Genomic DNA, 12,895 nt, shown 5'->3' with positions numbered 1-12,895 from the left:
TATAAGTCCAGTGGTGCTGCCGTATAAGAGGAGTGGTACTGCCATATAAGTCCAGTGGTACTGCCGTATAAGTACAGTGATACTGATGTATAAGTCCAGTGGTACTGCCGTATAAGTCCAAGGGTACTGCCGTATAAGTCCAGTGGTACTGCCATATAAGTCCAGTCATACTTCCGTATAAGTCCAGTAGTACTGTCGTATAAGTTCAGTGGTACTGCCGTATAAGTTCAGTGGTGATGTTCTGTGCTGTATATAATATTCTCCAAATAAAGGGGTTATTAATATTTAATCCAAATAATTTTTACAGGGTTTGCCCTGTGTGGTGTAGGGATACGCTCTCCTGTGCCGCATACTGTTATATAACTCCAGAAAAATAATGGAGAACAACATTTTTAAGGATAAAATAGGGAAAGATCAAGAACCACTTCTGTTGCCTTGCTGGAATACCTCACTAGTAGGGACGCAGATGTAGAACCGATTTTCATACATGATTTGTATTACTTAAACTATTTCAAGCAGATTACCTAAGAAATAAGGTGCAAAACAGCATATAGTGAGTGGTAGTGATGTGCACCGGACATTTTTCGGGTTATGTGTTTTGGTTTTGGATTCGGTTCTGCGGCCGTGTTTTGGATTCGGACGCGTTTTGCCAAAACCTCCATGAAAATGTTTTGTCGGATTCGGGTGTGTTTTGGATTCGGGTGTTTTTTTTACAAAAAACCCTCAAAAACAGCTTAAATCATAGACTTTGGGGGTCATTTTGATCCCATAGTATTATTCCGCGGCCGTGTTTTGGATTCGGACGCGTTTTGGCAAAACCTCCCTGAAAATTATTTGTCGGATTCGGGTGTGTTTTGGATTCGGTTTTTTTTTTACAAAAAACCCTAAAAAACAGCTTAAATCATAGAATTTGGGGGTCATTTTGATCCCATAGTATTATTAACCTCAATAACCATAATTTCCACTCATTTTCAGTCTATTCTGAACACCTCACACCTCACAATATTATTTTTAGTCCTAAAATTTGCACCGAGGTCGCTGGATGGCTAAGCTAAGCGACACAAGTGGCCGACACAAACACCTGGCCCATCTAGGAGTGGCACTGCAGTGTCAGGCAGGATGGCACTTCAAAAAAATTGTCCCCAAACAGCACATGATGCAAAGAAAAAAAAGAGGCGCACCAAGGTCGCTGTGTGACTAAGCTAAGCGACCCAAGTGGCCGACACAAACACCTGGCCCATCTAGGAGTGGCACTGCAGTGTCAGACAGGATGGCAGATTAAAAAAATAGTCCCCAAACAGCACATGATGCAAAGAAAAAAAGAGGCGCAATGAGGTAGCTGTGTGACTAAGCTAAGCGACCCAAGTGGCCGACACAAACACCTGGCCCATCTAGGAGTGGCACTGCAGTGTCAGGCAGGATGGCACTTCCAAAAAAATTGTCCCCAAACAGCACATGATGCAAAGAAAAATGAAAGAAAAAAGAGGTGCAAGATGGAATTGTCCTTGGGCCCTCCCACCCACCCTTATGTTGTATAAACAGGACATGCACACTTTAACGAACCCATCATTTCAGCGACAGGGTCTGCCACACGACTGACTGAAATGACTGGTTGGTTTGGGCCCCCACCAAAAAAAGAAGCAATCAATCTCTCCTTGCACAAACTGGCTCTACAGAGGCAAGATGTCCACCTCATCATCATCCTCCGATTCCTCACCCCTTTCACTGTGTACATCCCCCTCCTCATAGATTATTAATTCGTCCCCACTGGAATCCACCATCTCAGGTCCCTGTGTACTTTCTGGAGGCAATTGCTGCTGGTGAATGTCTCCACGGAGGAATTGATTATAATTCATTTTGATGAACATCATCACCTTCACATTTTCTGGAAGTAACCTCGTACGCCGATTGCTGACAAGGTGAGCGGCTGCACTAAACACTCTTTCGGAGTACACACTGGAGGGAGGGCAATTTAGGTAGAATAAAGCCAGTTTGTGCAAGGGCCTCCAAATTGCCTCTTTTTCCTGCCAGTATACGTACGGACTGTCTGACGTGCCTACTTGGATGCGGTCACTCATATAATCCTCCACCATTCTTTCAATGGTGAGAGAATCATATGCAGTGACAGTAGACGACATGTCAGTAATCGTTGGCAGGTCCTTCAGTCCGGACCAGATGTCAGCACTCGCTCCAGACTGCCCTGCATCACCGCCAGCGGGTGGGCTCGGAATTCTTAGCCTTTTCCTCGCACCCCCAGTTGCGGGAGAATGTGAAGGAGGAGATGTTGACGGGTCACGTTCCGCTTGACTTGACAATTTTCTCACCAGTAGGTCTTTGAACCTCTGCAGACTTGTGTCTGCCGGAAAGAGAGATACAACGTAGGTTTTAAATCTAGGATCGAGTACGGTGGCCAAAATGTAGTGCTCTGATTTCAACAGATTGACCACCCGTGAATCCTGGTTAAGCGAATTAAGGGCTCCATCCACAAGTCCCACATGCCTAGCGGAATCGCTCTGTTTTAGCTCCTCCTTCAATGTCTCCAGCTTCTTCTGCAAAAGCCTGATGAGGGGAATGACCTGACTCAGGCTGGCAGTGTCTGAACTGACTTCACGTGTGACAAGTTTAAAGGGTTGCAGAACCTTGCACAACGTTGAAATCATTCTCCACTGCGCTTGAGTCAGGTGCATTCCCCCTCCTTTGCCTATATCGTGGGCAGATGTATAGACTTGAATGGCCTTTTGCTGCTCCTCCATCCTCTGAAGCATATAGAGGGTTGAATTCCACCTCGTTACCACCTCTTGCTTCAGATGATGGCAGGGCAGGTTCAGGAATGTTTGGTGGTGCTCCAGTCTTCGGCACGCGGTGGCTGAATGCCGAAAGTGGCCCGCAATTCTTCGGGCCACCGACAGCATCTCTTGCACGCCCCTGTCATTTTTTAAATAATTCTGCACCACCAAATTCAATGTATGTGCAAAACATGGGACGTGCTGGAATTTGCCCAGATGTAATGCACGCACAATAATGCTGGCGTTGTCCGATGTCACAAATCCCCAGGAGAGTCCAATTGGGGTAAGCCATTCTGCGATGATCTTCCTCAGTTTCCGTAAGAGGTTGTCAGCTGTGTGCCTCTTCTGGAAAGCGGTGATACAAAGCGTAGCCTGCCTAGGAATGAGTTGGCGTTTGTGAGATGCTGCTACTGGTGCCACCGCTGCTGTTCTTGCTGCGGGAGGCAATACATCTACCCAGTGGGCTGTCACAGTCATATAGTCCTGAGTCTGCCCTGCTCCACTTGTCCACATGTCCGTGGTTAAGTGGACATTGGGTACAACTGCATTTTTTTAGGACACTGGTGACTCTTTTTCTGAGGTCTGTGCAGTGGCGGATCCAGGGGGGGGGGCACCCGGGCCCGTGCCCCCCCTGTCATTTGTGGCTCCCCCCCGTCCCCCGTCCCCCCCAGCGGCGTCGGCGCCGCACAGGGAGATGACGGGCGCCCGCTGAGATTGTGTTACCAGCGGGGGCCCGTCTCCCTGCACAGCGGTAGCCGGAGGCAGGAGCTCAGTACTGAGCTCCGGCTTCCGGCGCTGTCACTGCGCCGTGCGCTATGGGAGAGACGTCAGTCATGACGTCTCTCTTATAGTACTGAGGAGAGGACGCCAGCCAGAAGGAGGACTGCAGCGGCGCGGGAACGGGGCTCGGTAAGTATTATGTTTTTTTCTTCCTTAATGCAGCGGGGGCATCTCCTGGGGGAAACTACGGGGGGACATTACTACTGGGGGGGCACCAACAAGGGGCATTACTACTGGGGGGGGCATCAACAAGGGGCATTACTACTGAGAGGGGGCATTACTACTGGGGGCATTATAACTGGGGGCATCACTACTGGAGGGGCAGCTACTGGGGGCATTATTACTGGGGGGGGCAGCTACTGGGGGCATTATTACTGGGGGGCACCTACAGGGGGCATTACTACTTGGGGGCTAAACTACAGGGGCATTACTATTTGGGGGCTAAACTACAGGGGGAGCCAAACTACTGGGGGCATAACTACAGGGGCCAAACTATTGGGGGCATTACTACTTGGGGGCTAAACTACAGGGGCATTACTACTTGGGGGCTAAACTACAGGGGGAGCCAAACTACTGGGGGCATAACTACAGGGGCCAAACTATTGGGGGCATTACTACTGGAGGCTAAACTATAAGGGGGGCATAACTACAGGGGCTAAACTGCAGTGGGGCAAACTACAGGGGGGCATTACTACTGGTGGCTAAACTATAAGGAGGGCATAACTACAGGGGCTAAACTACAATGGGGCAAACTATAGGGGGGCATTACTACTGGTGGCTAAACTACTGGGGTCATAACTGCAGGGGCATTACCACTGGGGGCATAATGACTGGGGGCATTACTACAGGCAACATTACTACTGAGGGCAATACGGGCATTGCATAAGGGACACCACTACTATGGGGTCTATATAAGGGGCACTACCAGTACAGTGGACATTGCATAATGAGCGCTACAACTGTGGGCATTGTATAAGAAGCGCCACCTCACATGCACCGAAGCCGCACGCAAATGTACTTGCCCCTTCCATGGTGCCCCCCCCTATCATTTTCTTCTGGATCCGCCCCTGGGTCTGTGTACATTTTCGGTATCGCCTGCCTAGAGAAATGGAACCTAGATGGTATTTGGTACCGGGGACACAGTACCTCAATCAAGACTCTAGTTGCCTCTGAATTAACGGTGGATACCGGAACCACGTTTCTCACCGCCCAGGCTGCCGAGGCCTGAGTTATCTGCTTTGCAGCAGGATGACTGCTGTGATATTACATCTTCCTCGCAAAGGACTGTTGGACAGTCAATTGCTTACTGGAAGTAGTACAAGTGGTCTTCCGACTTCCCCTCTGGGATGATGATCGACTCCCAGAAGCAACAACAGCAGCGCCAGCAGCAGTAGGCATTACACTCAAGGATGCATCAGAGGAATCCCAGGCAGGAGAGGACTCGTCAGACTTGCCAGTGACATGGCCTGCAGGACTATTGGCTTTCCTGGGTAAGGAGGAAATTGACACTGAGGGAGTTGGTGGTGTGGTTTGCAGGAGCTTGGTTACAAGAGGAAGGGATTTAGTGGTCAGTGGACTGCTTCCGGTGTCATCCAAAGTTTTTGAACTTGTCACTGACTTGATGAATGCGCTGCAGGTGACGTATTAGGGAGGATGTTCCGAGGTGGTTAACGTCCTTACCCCTACTTATTACAGCTTGACAAAGGCAACACACGGCTTGACACCTGTTGTCCGCATTTGTGTTGAAATAATTCCACACCGAAGAGCTGATTTTTTTTGTATTTTGACCAGGCATGTCAATGGCCATATTCGTCCCACGGACAACAGGTGTCTCTCCGGGTGCCTGACTTAAACAAACCACCTCACCATCAGAATCCTCCTTGTCAATTTCCTCCCCAGCGCCAGCAACACCCATATCCTCATCCTGGTGTACTTCGACAGTGACATCTTCAATTTGACTATCAGGAACTGGACTGCGGGTGCTTCTTCCAGCACTTGCAGGGGGCGTGCAAATGGTGGAAGGCGCCACCTCTTCCCGTCCAGTGTTGGGAAGGTCAGGCATCGCAACCGACAGAATTGGACTCTCCTTGGGGATTTGTGATTTAGAAGAACGCACAGTTCTTTGCTGTGCTTTTGCCAGCTTAAGTCTTTTCATTTTTCTAGCGAGAGGATGAGTGCTTCCATCCTCATGTGAATCTGAACCACTAGCCATGAACATAGGCCAGGGCCTCAGCCGTTCCTTGCCACTCCGTGTCGTAAATGGCATATTGGCAAGTTTACGCTTCTCATCAGATGCTTTCAATTTTGATTTTTGGGTCATTTTACTTAACTTTTGTTTTTTGGATTTTACATGCTCTCTACTATGACATTGGGCATCGGCCTTGGCAGACGACGTTGATGGCATTTCATCATCTCGGCCATGACTAGTGGCAGCAGCTTCAGCACGAGGTGGAAGTGGATCTTGATCTTTCCCTATTTTAACCTCCACATTTTTGTTCTCCATTTTTTAATGTGTGGAATTATATGCCAGTATCAATAGCAATGGCCTACTACTATATATACTGCGCACAACTAAAATGCACCACAGGTATAGAATGTAGATGGATAGTATACTTGATGACACAGAGGTAGGTACAGCAGTGGCCTACCGTACCGTACTGCTATATATACTGGTGGTCACTGTCAGCAAACTGCAAAACTAAAATGCACCACAGGTATAGAATGTAGATGGATATTATACTTGACGACACAGAGGTAGGTACAGCAGTGGCCTTCCGTACCGTACTGCTATATATACTGGTGGTCACTGTGTCAGCAAACTGCAAAACTAAAATGCACCACAGGTATAGAATGTAGATGGATAGTATACTTGACGACACAGAGGTAGGTACAGCAGTGGCCTTCCGTACCGTACTGCTATATATGCTGGTGGTCACTGTGTCAGCAAACTGCACAACTGAAATGCACCACAGGTATAGAATCTAGATGGATAGTATACTTGACGACACAGAGGTAGGTACAGCAGTGGCCTTCCGTACCGTACTGCTATATATACTGTTGGTCACTGTGTCAGCAAACTGCAAAACTAAAATGCACCACAGGTATAGAATATAGATGGATAGTATACTTGACGACACAGAGGTAGGTACAGCAGTGGCCTACTGTACCGTAATGCTATATATTATATACTGGTGGTCAGCAAACTGTGCAAAACTGAAATGCACCACAGGTATGGATGGATAGTATACTTGATGACACAGAGGTAGGTACAGCAGTGACCTTCTGTTCCGTACTCCTATATATTATATACTGGTGGTCAGCAAAATTATGCACTGTACTCCTACTATATACTGTCTACAATGCAGCACAGATATGGAGTGTTTTTCAGGCAGACAACGTATACTGGTGGTCACTGGTCAGCAAAACTCTGCACTGTACTCCTCCTATATAATATTATACTGGTGGTCCCCAGTCCCCACAATAAAGCAGCACACTGAGCACAGATATGGAGTGTTTTTCAGGCAGACAACGTATACTGGTGGTCACTGTCAGCAAAACTCTGCACTGTACTCCTGCTATATAATACAGCTGCTCCCCAGTCCCCACAATTAAGCAGTGTGAGCACAGATATATGCAGCACACTGAGCACAGATAAGGAGCGGTTTTTTTCGTGCAGAGAACGGATAAAACTGGTGGTCACTGATCAGCAAAACTCTGCACTGTACTCCTCCTATATTAATATACAGCTGCTCCCCAGTCCCCACAATTAAGCAATAAGTAAAGCAAGCACAAATATTTGCATCAACAATACACGGAGAGGACGCCAGCCACGTCCTCTCCCTAACATTTCCAATACATGAGTGAAAATGGCGGCGACGCGCAGCTGCTTATATAGAATCCGAATCTCGCGAGAATCCGACAGCGGGATGATGACGTTCGGGCGCACTCGGGTTAACCGAGCCATACGGGAGAAACCGAGTATGCCTCGGACCCGTGTAAAAAGGGTGAAGTTCGGGGGGGTTCGGTTTCCGAGAAACCGAACCCGCTCATCACTATATAGTGGTATAGTGTGCATGTGGATAGATGAAAAGGGGACATACGTATAGAATACCATGCCTACACATGTATACATCAATTCCTATTAATGTGTTGTAATATGCCATTAGTATTGTGTCCAGATTGCAGCAGTACAGGTAAAACAAAGGCAGACAGTTCTGCAGACAGAAACAGATGATAAGACACATGACATACTCATGACAAAAGCTTCAAATTCAATTCCACAGAAATGTGCAATAGATTAAACCCCAAATAGATTTACTATGGTCAGCTGTATAACCTTTCTGCAAATTTCTGGCACCCATAGTAACTGCGGCAAGCTCAGAGAAGAGGCTCTGGGGGATTTCCAATAGCCCCAGTAATTTACCAGGGCTAATTGTCCCACTGGAGGCTATCCTATTACCTCCGATAAGCCAGCATGAGTGGTGGATTATCGGGGGTTACCGGACACTGCACGGGGTGCCGGCTCCTAACAGCTCCCCAGTGCAGTACGCCGCTGCTGACTGCCCGTGAGACACACAGCTACAGCGCCGAACGCAGACCCCCAGCAGCAGTCACCCTGCGGCTTCCCCCAGTCAGCGGCCACACAGCATCCACGTCATCAGCAGGAGGATGGGGACACTGCAGGTTTTACCGGTCATCGGGGATTTAGTTTCGCCTGCCTCAAATCCCCAGAAACAGCCCTGTTTTCGTGCAACGGGTCTGTTTCTACCGAAAACACAAAGGTTTCACTGAACCTGTGTGTTTTCGGGAGAAAGGGCATTTTTTTTTTACAGGTGATCAATCTGGATAGCCTGTAAAAAAACAAAAAACGGTGAAACATCAGGAAAAATTGCGAAAAACATATACGTTTTTCGCACCCGATATTTTTCTGGAGCTAATAGGATATCCCCCTCTGTGTGGCAATGGTCTGTGCACAGGAGCAGATCTCCACTTTCTGTATGTTTTTCATGGATCTTGGTCTCTCCCTGGAAGTGTCTTTCTTATTTCCTCTGACAGAAACTGTTCTTACAGGAGACAGATTCCATCCAATTTCGGCAGCCCAGACTATGATGGAAAATAAACAGGGTGAATAATATAAGGAGCAGCAGTAAAAAATATTCCATTTTCAGCACTGAGAATGTTGTTCCACTGAGATTATGCCAACTATGTAGGAACACCCTTTAGTACCATAGTGGTCCACTCTAATCCTGTTAACAGTCTTAGAATGACCTCACAATACAAAAGCCTATGAAGAGGACACGGTCTAGCTATGCAGTAGCATTTGTTATTTATTTAAATTTTTGGGGTGGGAGGGTGCTGGGTAATACCAGCTACTGGAGTTCCTCCTTTATGGTAACCATAACAAGGTATGGTCTATTACCAAACCACTCTCTCATGTTTACTCTTATTCTCTGTTGCTGTTAAATATTAAATTGCTTGTACTAGATTGCCTCCAGCCACTCATAACTCATGTAACTTTACTAGAGATGTGCACCAGAATTTTTTTGTGTTTTGTGTTTTGGTTTTGGATTTGGTTCCGCAGCCGTGTTTTGGATTCGGACGCGTTTTGGCAAAACCTCCCTGAAATTGTTTTGTCGGATTCAGGCGTGTTTTGGATTCGGGTGTTTTTTAAAAAAAAAATCCTCAAAAAATCTTAAATCATAGAATTTGGGGGTAATTTTGATCCTATAGTATTGTTAACCTCAATAACCACAATTTCCACTCATTTACAGTCTATTCTGAACACCTCACACCTCACAATATTATTTTTAGTCCTAAAATTTGCACCAAGGTCACTGGATGACTAAGCTAAGTGACCCAAGTGGCCGGCAGAAACAGCTGGCCTATCTAGGAGTGGCACTGCAGTGTCAGAAGGGATGGCACTTAAAAAAAATTGTACTATTGTACTTAAAAAACTATTGTACTGTAGTATACTGGTCACCACAATGCAGCACTGACACTGAGCACAGATATTAAGCACTGATCAGGATACTAGAAGTGACACAGAGCTGCAAGATACAGCAATGGCCTACTGTACTGTACTACTATATACTGGTGATCACCACAATGCTGCACTGTACTACTATATACTGGTCACAACAATGCAGCACAGATATGGAATGGATACTTTCAGTGACACAGAGCTGCAAGATACAGCAATGGCCTACTGTACTGTACTACTATAATTATATACTGGTGGTCCCCACAATGCAGCACACTGAGCACAGATATTACCAGGTGATCTCACACATCGCTCAGTACAGATTACAGGATGTATAATCACCAGGTGTACAACACACGTCGCACAGTACAGTATACAGTATGCAGCTCTGGAGGGATCAGTATTTGGCAGGAAGGCGAGGCCTGGTCCTGGCAGCAGAGTGACAGGAGGCAGTATAGTAGCAGCCAGCTCCAAATCTGGCAGTGTGTAGAGAGGGAGGGGGTGAGGGAAGGGAACGAGCGCTGGAGTGTCTGAGCGGAGGGCTTGGAAGTTCAGGGGGAGTGAGGCGGGAGCTGCTCGTCCAAAGCAGCGCACAGTGGTGGTGACGGAGTCTGACAAAGGAGGGAGGAGGAGGATTGGGGCAACTGGCCGCAGGGGAGCGCTGTGCCGCAGCCATCACCTGCAGGGGGAGTGGAGGGAAACACATCCTATCTGCCCCAGAAAAGTGACTTCTGATCAGAGCAATTGAGGATCGGAGTTTTTCTGAAAGGTGGAAAGGAAGGGGTTCTTTTTCATGTAGACTGGAAGGACTACAACAAACATGGAGTGACTACACTTTTCACCCTAGTTTGGCAGCCCTGCTGCCCTTTAATACACAGATGAATGAAAACTCCATTTGGAAAGGGGGACGCTCATCGATCAAGAGCTGATGCAGCACATGCAGGTGTTTCTGCAAATATGATGAAGAAAAGAACATCTCATAAGAAACATCGAAATAATATGGGACCAAGTAAACCAATCTCCCAGCCAAGGCAAAATATTGTAGGCTGTAGAATACAGCATGGGTGGAAAGAGGGCAGTGGGCCAATAACCCAGTGGAAAGGAACAGTTCTGGATCAAGTACCAGTAAATCCCTCCCTCTATCTTATAAAGTATGATGGATTTGATTGTGTCTATGGACTTGAGCTTCACAAGGATGAAAGGGTGTCTGCTCTTGAAGTTCTACCAGACAGAGTTGCCTCATCCCGAATCAGCGATGCCCATTTGGCTGACACAATGATTGGTAAAGCAGTGGAGCATATGTTTGAAACAGAGGATGTTTCCAAGGATGAGTGGTGAGGGATGGTATTAGCACGAGCACCTATTATGAACACATGGTTTTATATAACCTAGGAAAAGGACCCAGTCTTATATATGTATCAACTTTTAGATGACTATAAAGAAGGAGATCTTCGGATCATGCCAGACTCAAATGATTCCCCCTCTAGCTGAAAGAGAACCAGGGGAGGTTGTGGACAGCCTGGTGGGCAAGCAAGTGGAATATGCCAAAGGAGATGGCTCAAAAAGGACTGGCATGGTTATTCATCAAGTTGAAGCTAAACCATCTGTGTACTTCATTAAGTTTGATGATGATTTCCATATTTATGTCTACGATTTGGTGAAGACATCCTAAATGGGATTCTGTACTTTTTTTTTTTTAGCCAAGCGTAATCTAATGTAAACATTTGTAGAAAGTCGCTGCTTTCTGATTACAGAAATGCTCAGATATTCCTGCGAATCCACAATCCCTTCCCAGAGGAAAAAGAAATTGAGAAACCGTTGTTTGAGAACGTTTGTTCTCTTTCCCTTACAAAGGAACAAACCACTTTCCAAGAAGACTGACGTTTTTGGGATTATGGAGACAATGTTTTTTGAATATAAATCCTAAAGCAGGTGGTGTATTAGAGCAAAAGAGTGCAAGAGACCAGCCATGCAGTTTCTGAAATATTATGACAAAATGTTACTGTATTTCATAAGCACTCATTCCTAACTCTGCTAAGTACTGTTTGGTATACTGTATCTGGCTTCCATGAGGTAGTTGTCCATTATTTCAGCTTCCATTGACCTTTTTGAAAGCGGTAGAAGTTATCGATTCCTTTTTTTAATTTTTATTTTCCCCTATTTTTAATTTTCTCCTGCATAGCCCAGTAAAATGTTGCAATGTTAAGTATTGACTTGTGCCTTCTGGGGGTCCACTTCTTCACCAAACCCAGCCAAATCTCATCCTAACCGTCTGTTCCACGTTCTCTATGTACCCCATCTGTGTCACCCCTGTCTATCTACCCCTCCCCTTTAGATTGTAAGCTCTCACGAGCAGGGCCCTCTTCCCTCATGTGCTTATCCTTTGTCTTACTGTAATAATCTTCAACTGTACCACATCCAGTAGTCTTCTGCCACCTGATACTTATTCCAGTGTCATCTGCTGATGTAACTATGTTTATTTACCCTGTACTTGTCCTATACTGTCATCAACTGTAAGTTGCTGTTTTCCTGTTTGATTATTTATGTACTCTGTAATTGGGCACTGCGGAACCCTTGTGGCGCCATATAAATAAAGGATAATAATAATAATAATAATATAGGGTGTATAATCCCCAGGTGTATCTCACACATCGCTCAGTACAGATTACAGGATGTATAATCACCAGGTGTATAACATACGTCGCACAGTACAGTATACAGGGTGTATAATTAATTACCAGGTGTATCACACACATCGTACAGTACAGTATATAGGGTGTATAATCCCCAGGTTTATCTCACACATCACACAGTACTGTATATAGGGTGTATAATCCCCAGGTGTATCTTACACATCGCTCAGTACAGTATATAGGGTGTATAAAATCACCAGGTGTATAACACACGTCGCACAGTACAGTATACATACTGGTCACAACAATGCAGCAGATATTGAGCACTGATCAGGATACTAGAAGTGACACAGAACTGCAAGATACAGCAATGGCCTACTGTACTTTACTATATGTATACTGCTGGTCACCAAAATGCTGCACTGTCCTATTATATACTGCTCACAATAACGTAGCACAGATATGGATAGTATACTTGACACAGAGCTGCAAGATACAGCAATGGCCTACTGTACTGTACTACTATAATTATATACTGGTGGTCCCCACAATGCAGCACACTGAGCACAAATATTTGCAGCACACTGAGCACAGATATGGAGCGTTTTCAGGCAGAGAACGTAGATATTTGCAGCACACTGAGCACAGATATTTGCAGCTCACTGAGCACAGATATTTGCAGCACACTGAGCACAGATACAGAGCTTTTCAGGGAG

General features: G+C 46.1%; 1 pseudogene; it reads left to right on the top strand.

The window, feature by feature from the left end:
* The first annotated feature begins 10,428 nt into the window (after positions 1-10,428).
* LOC135051104 (spindlin-Z-like) lies at positions 10,429-11,218 on the top strand (annotated as a pseudogene).
* Positions 11,219-12,895: the final 1,677 nt, after the last annotated feature.

The sequence above is a fragment of the Pseudophryne corroboree genome, chromosome 2 (genome assembly GCF_028390025.1).
Source record: "Pseudophryne corroboree isolate aPseCor3 chromosome 2, aPseCor3.hap2, whole genome shotgun sequence".
Taxonomy (NCBI): Eukaryota; Metazoa; Chordata; class Amphibia; order Anura; family Myobatrachidae; genus Pseudophryne; species Pseudophryne corroboree.
Note: the sequence above shows the minus strand (reverse complement) of the source record. Positions and strands in the feature narration are given on the sequence as shown.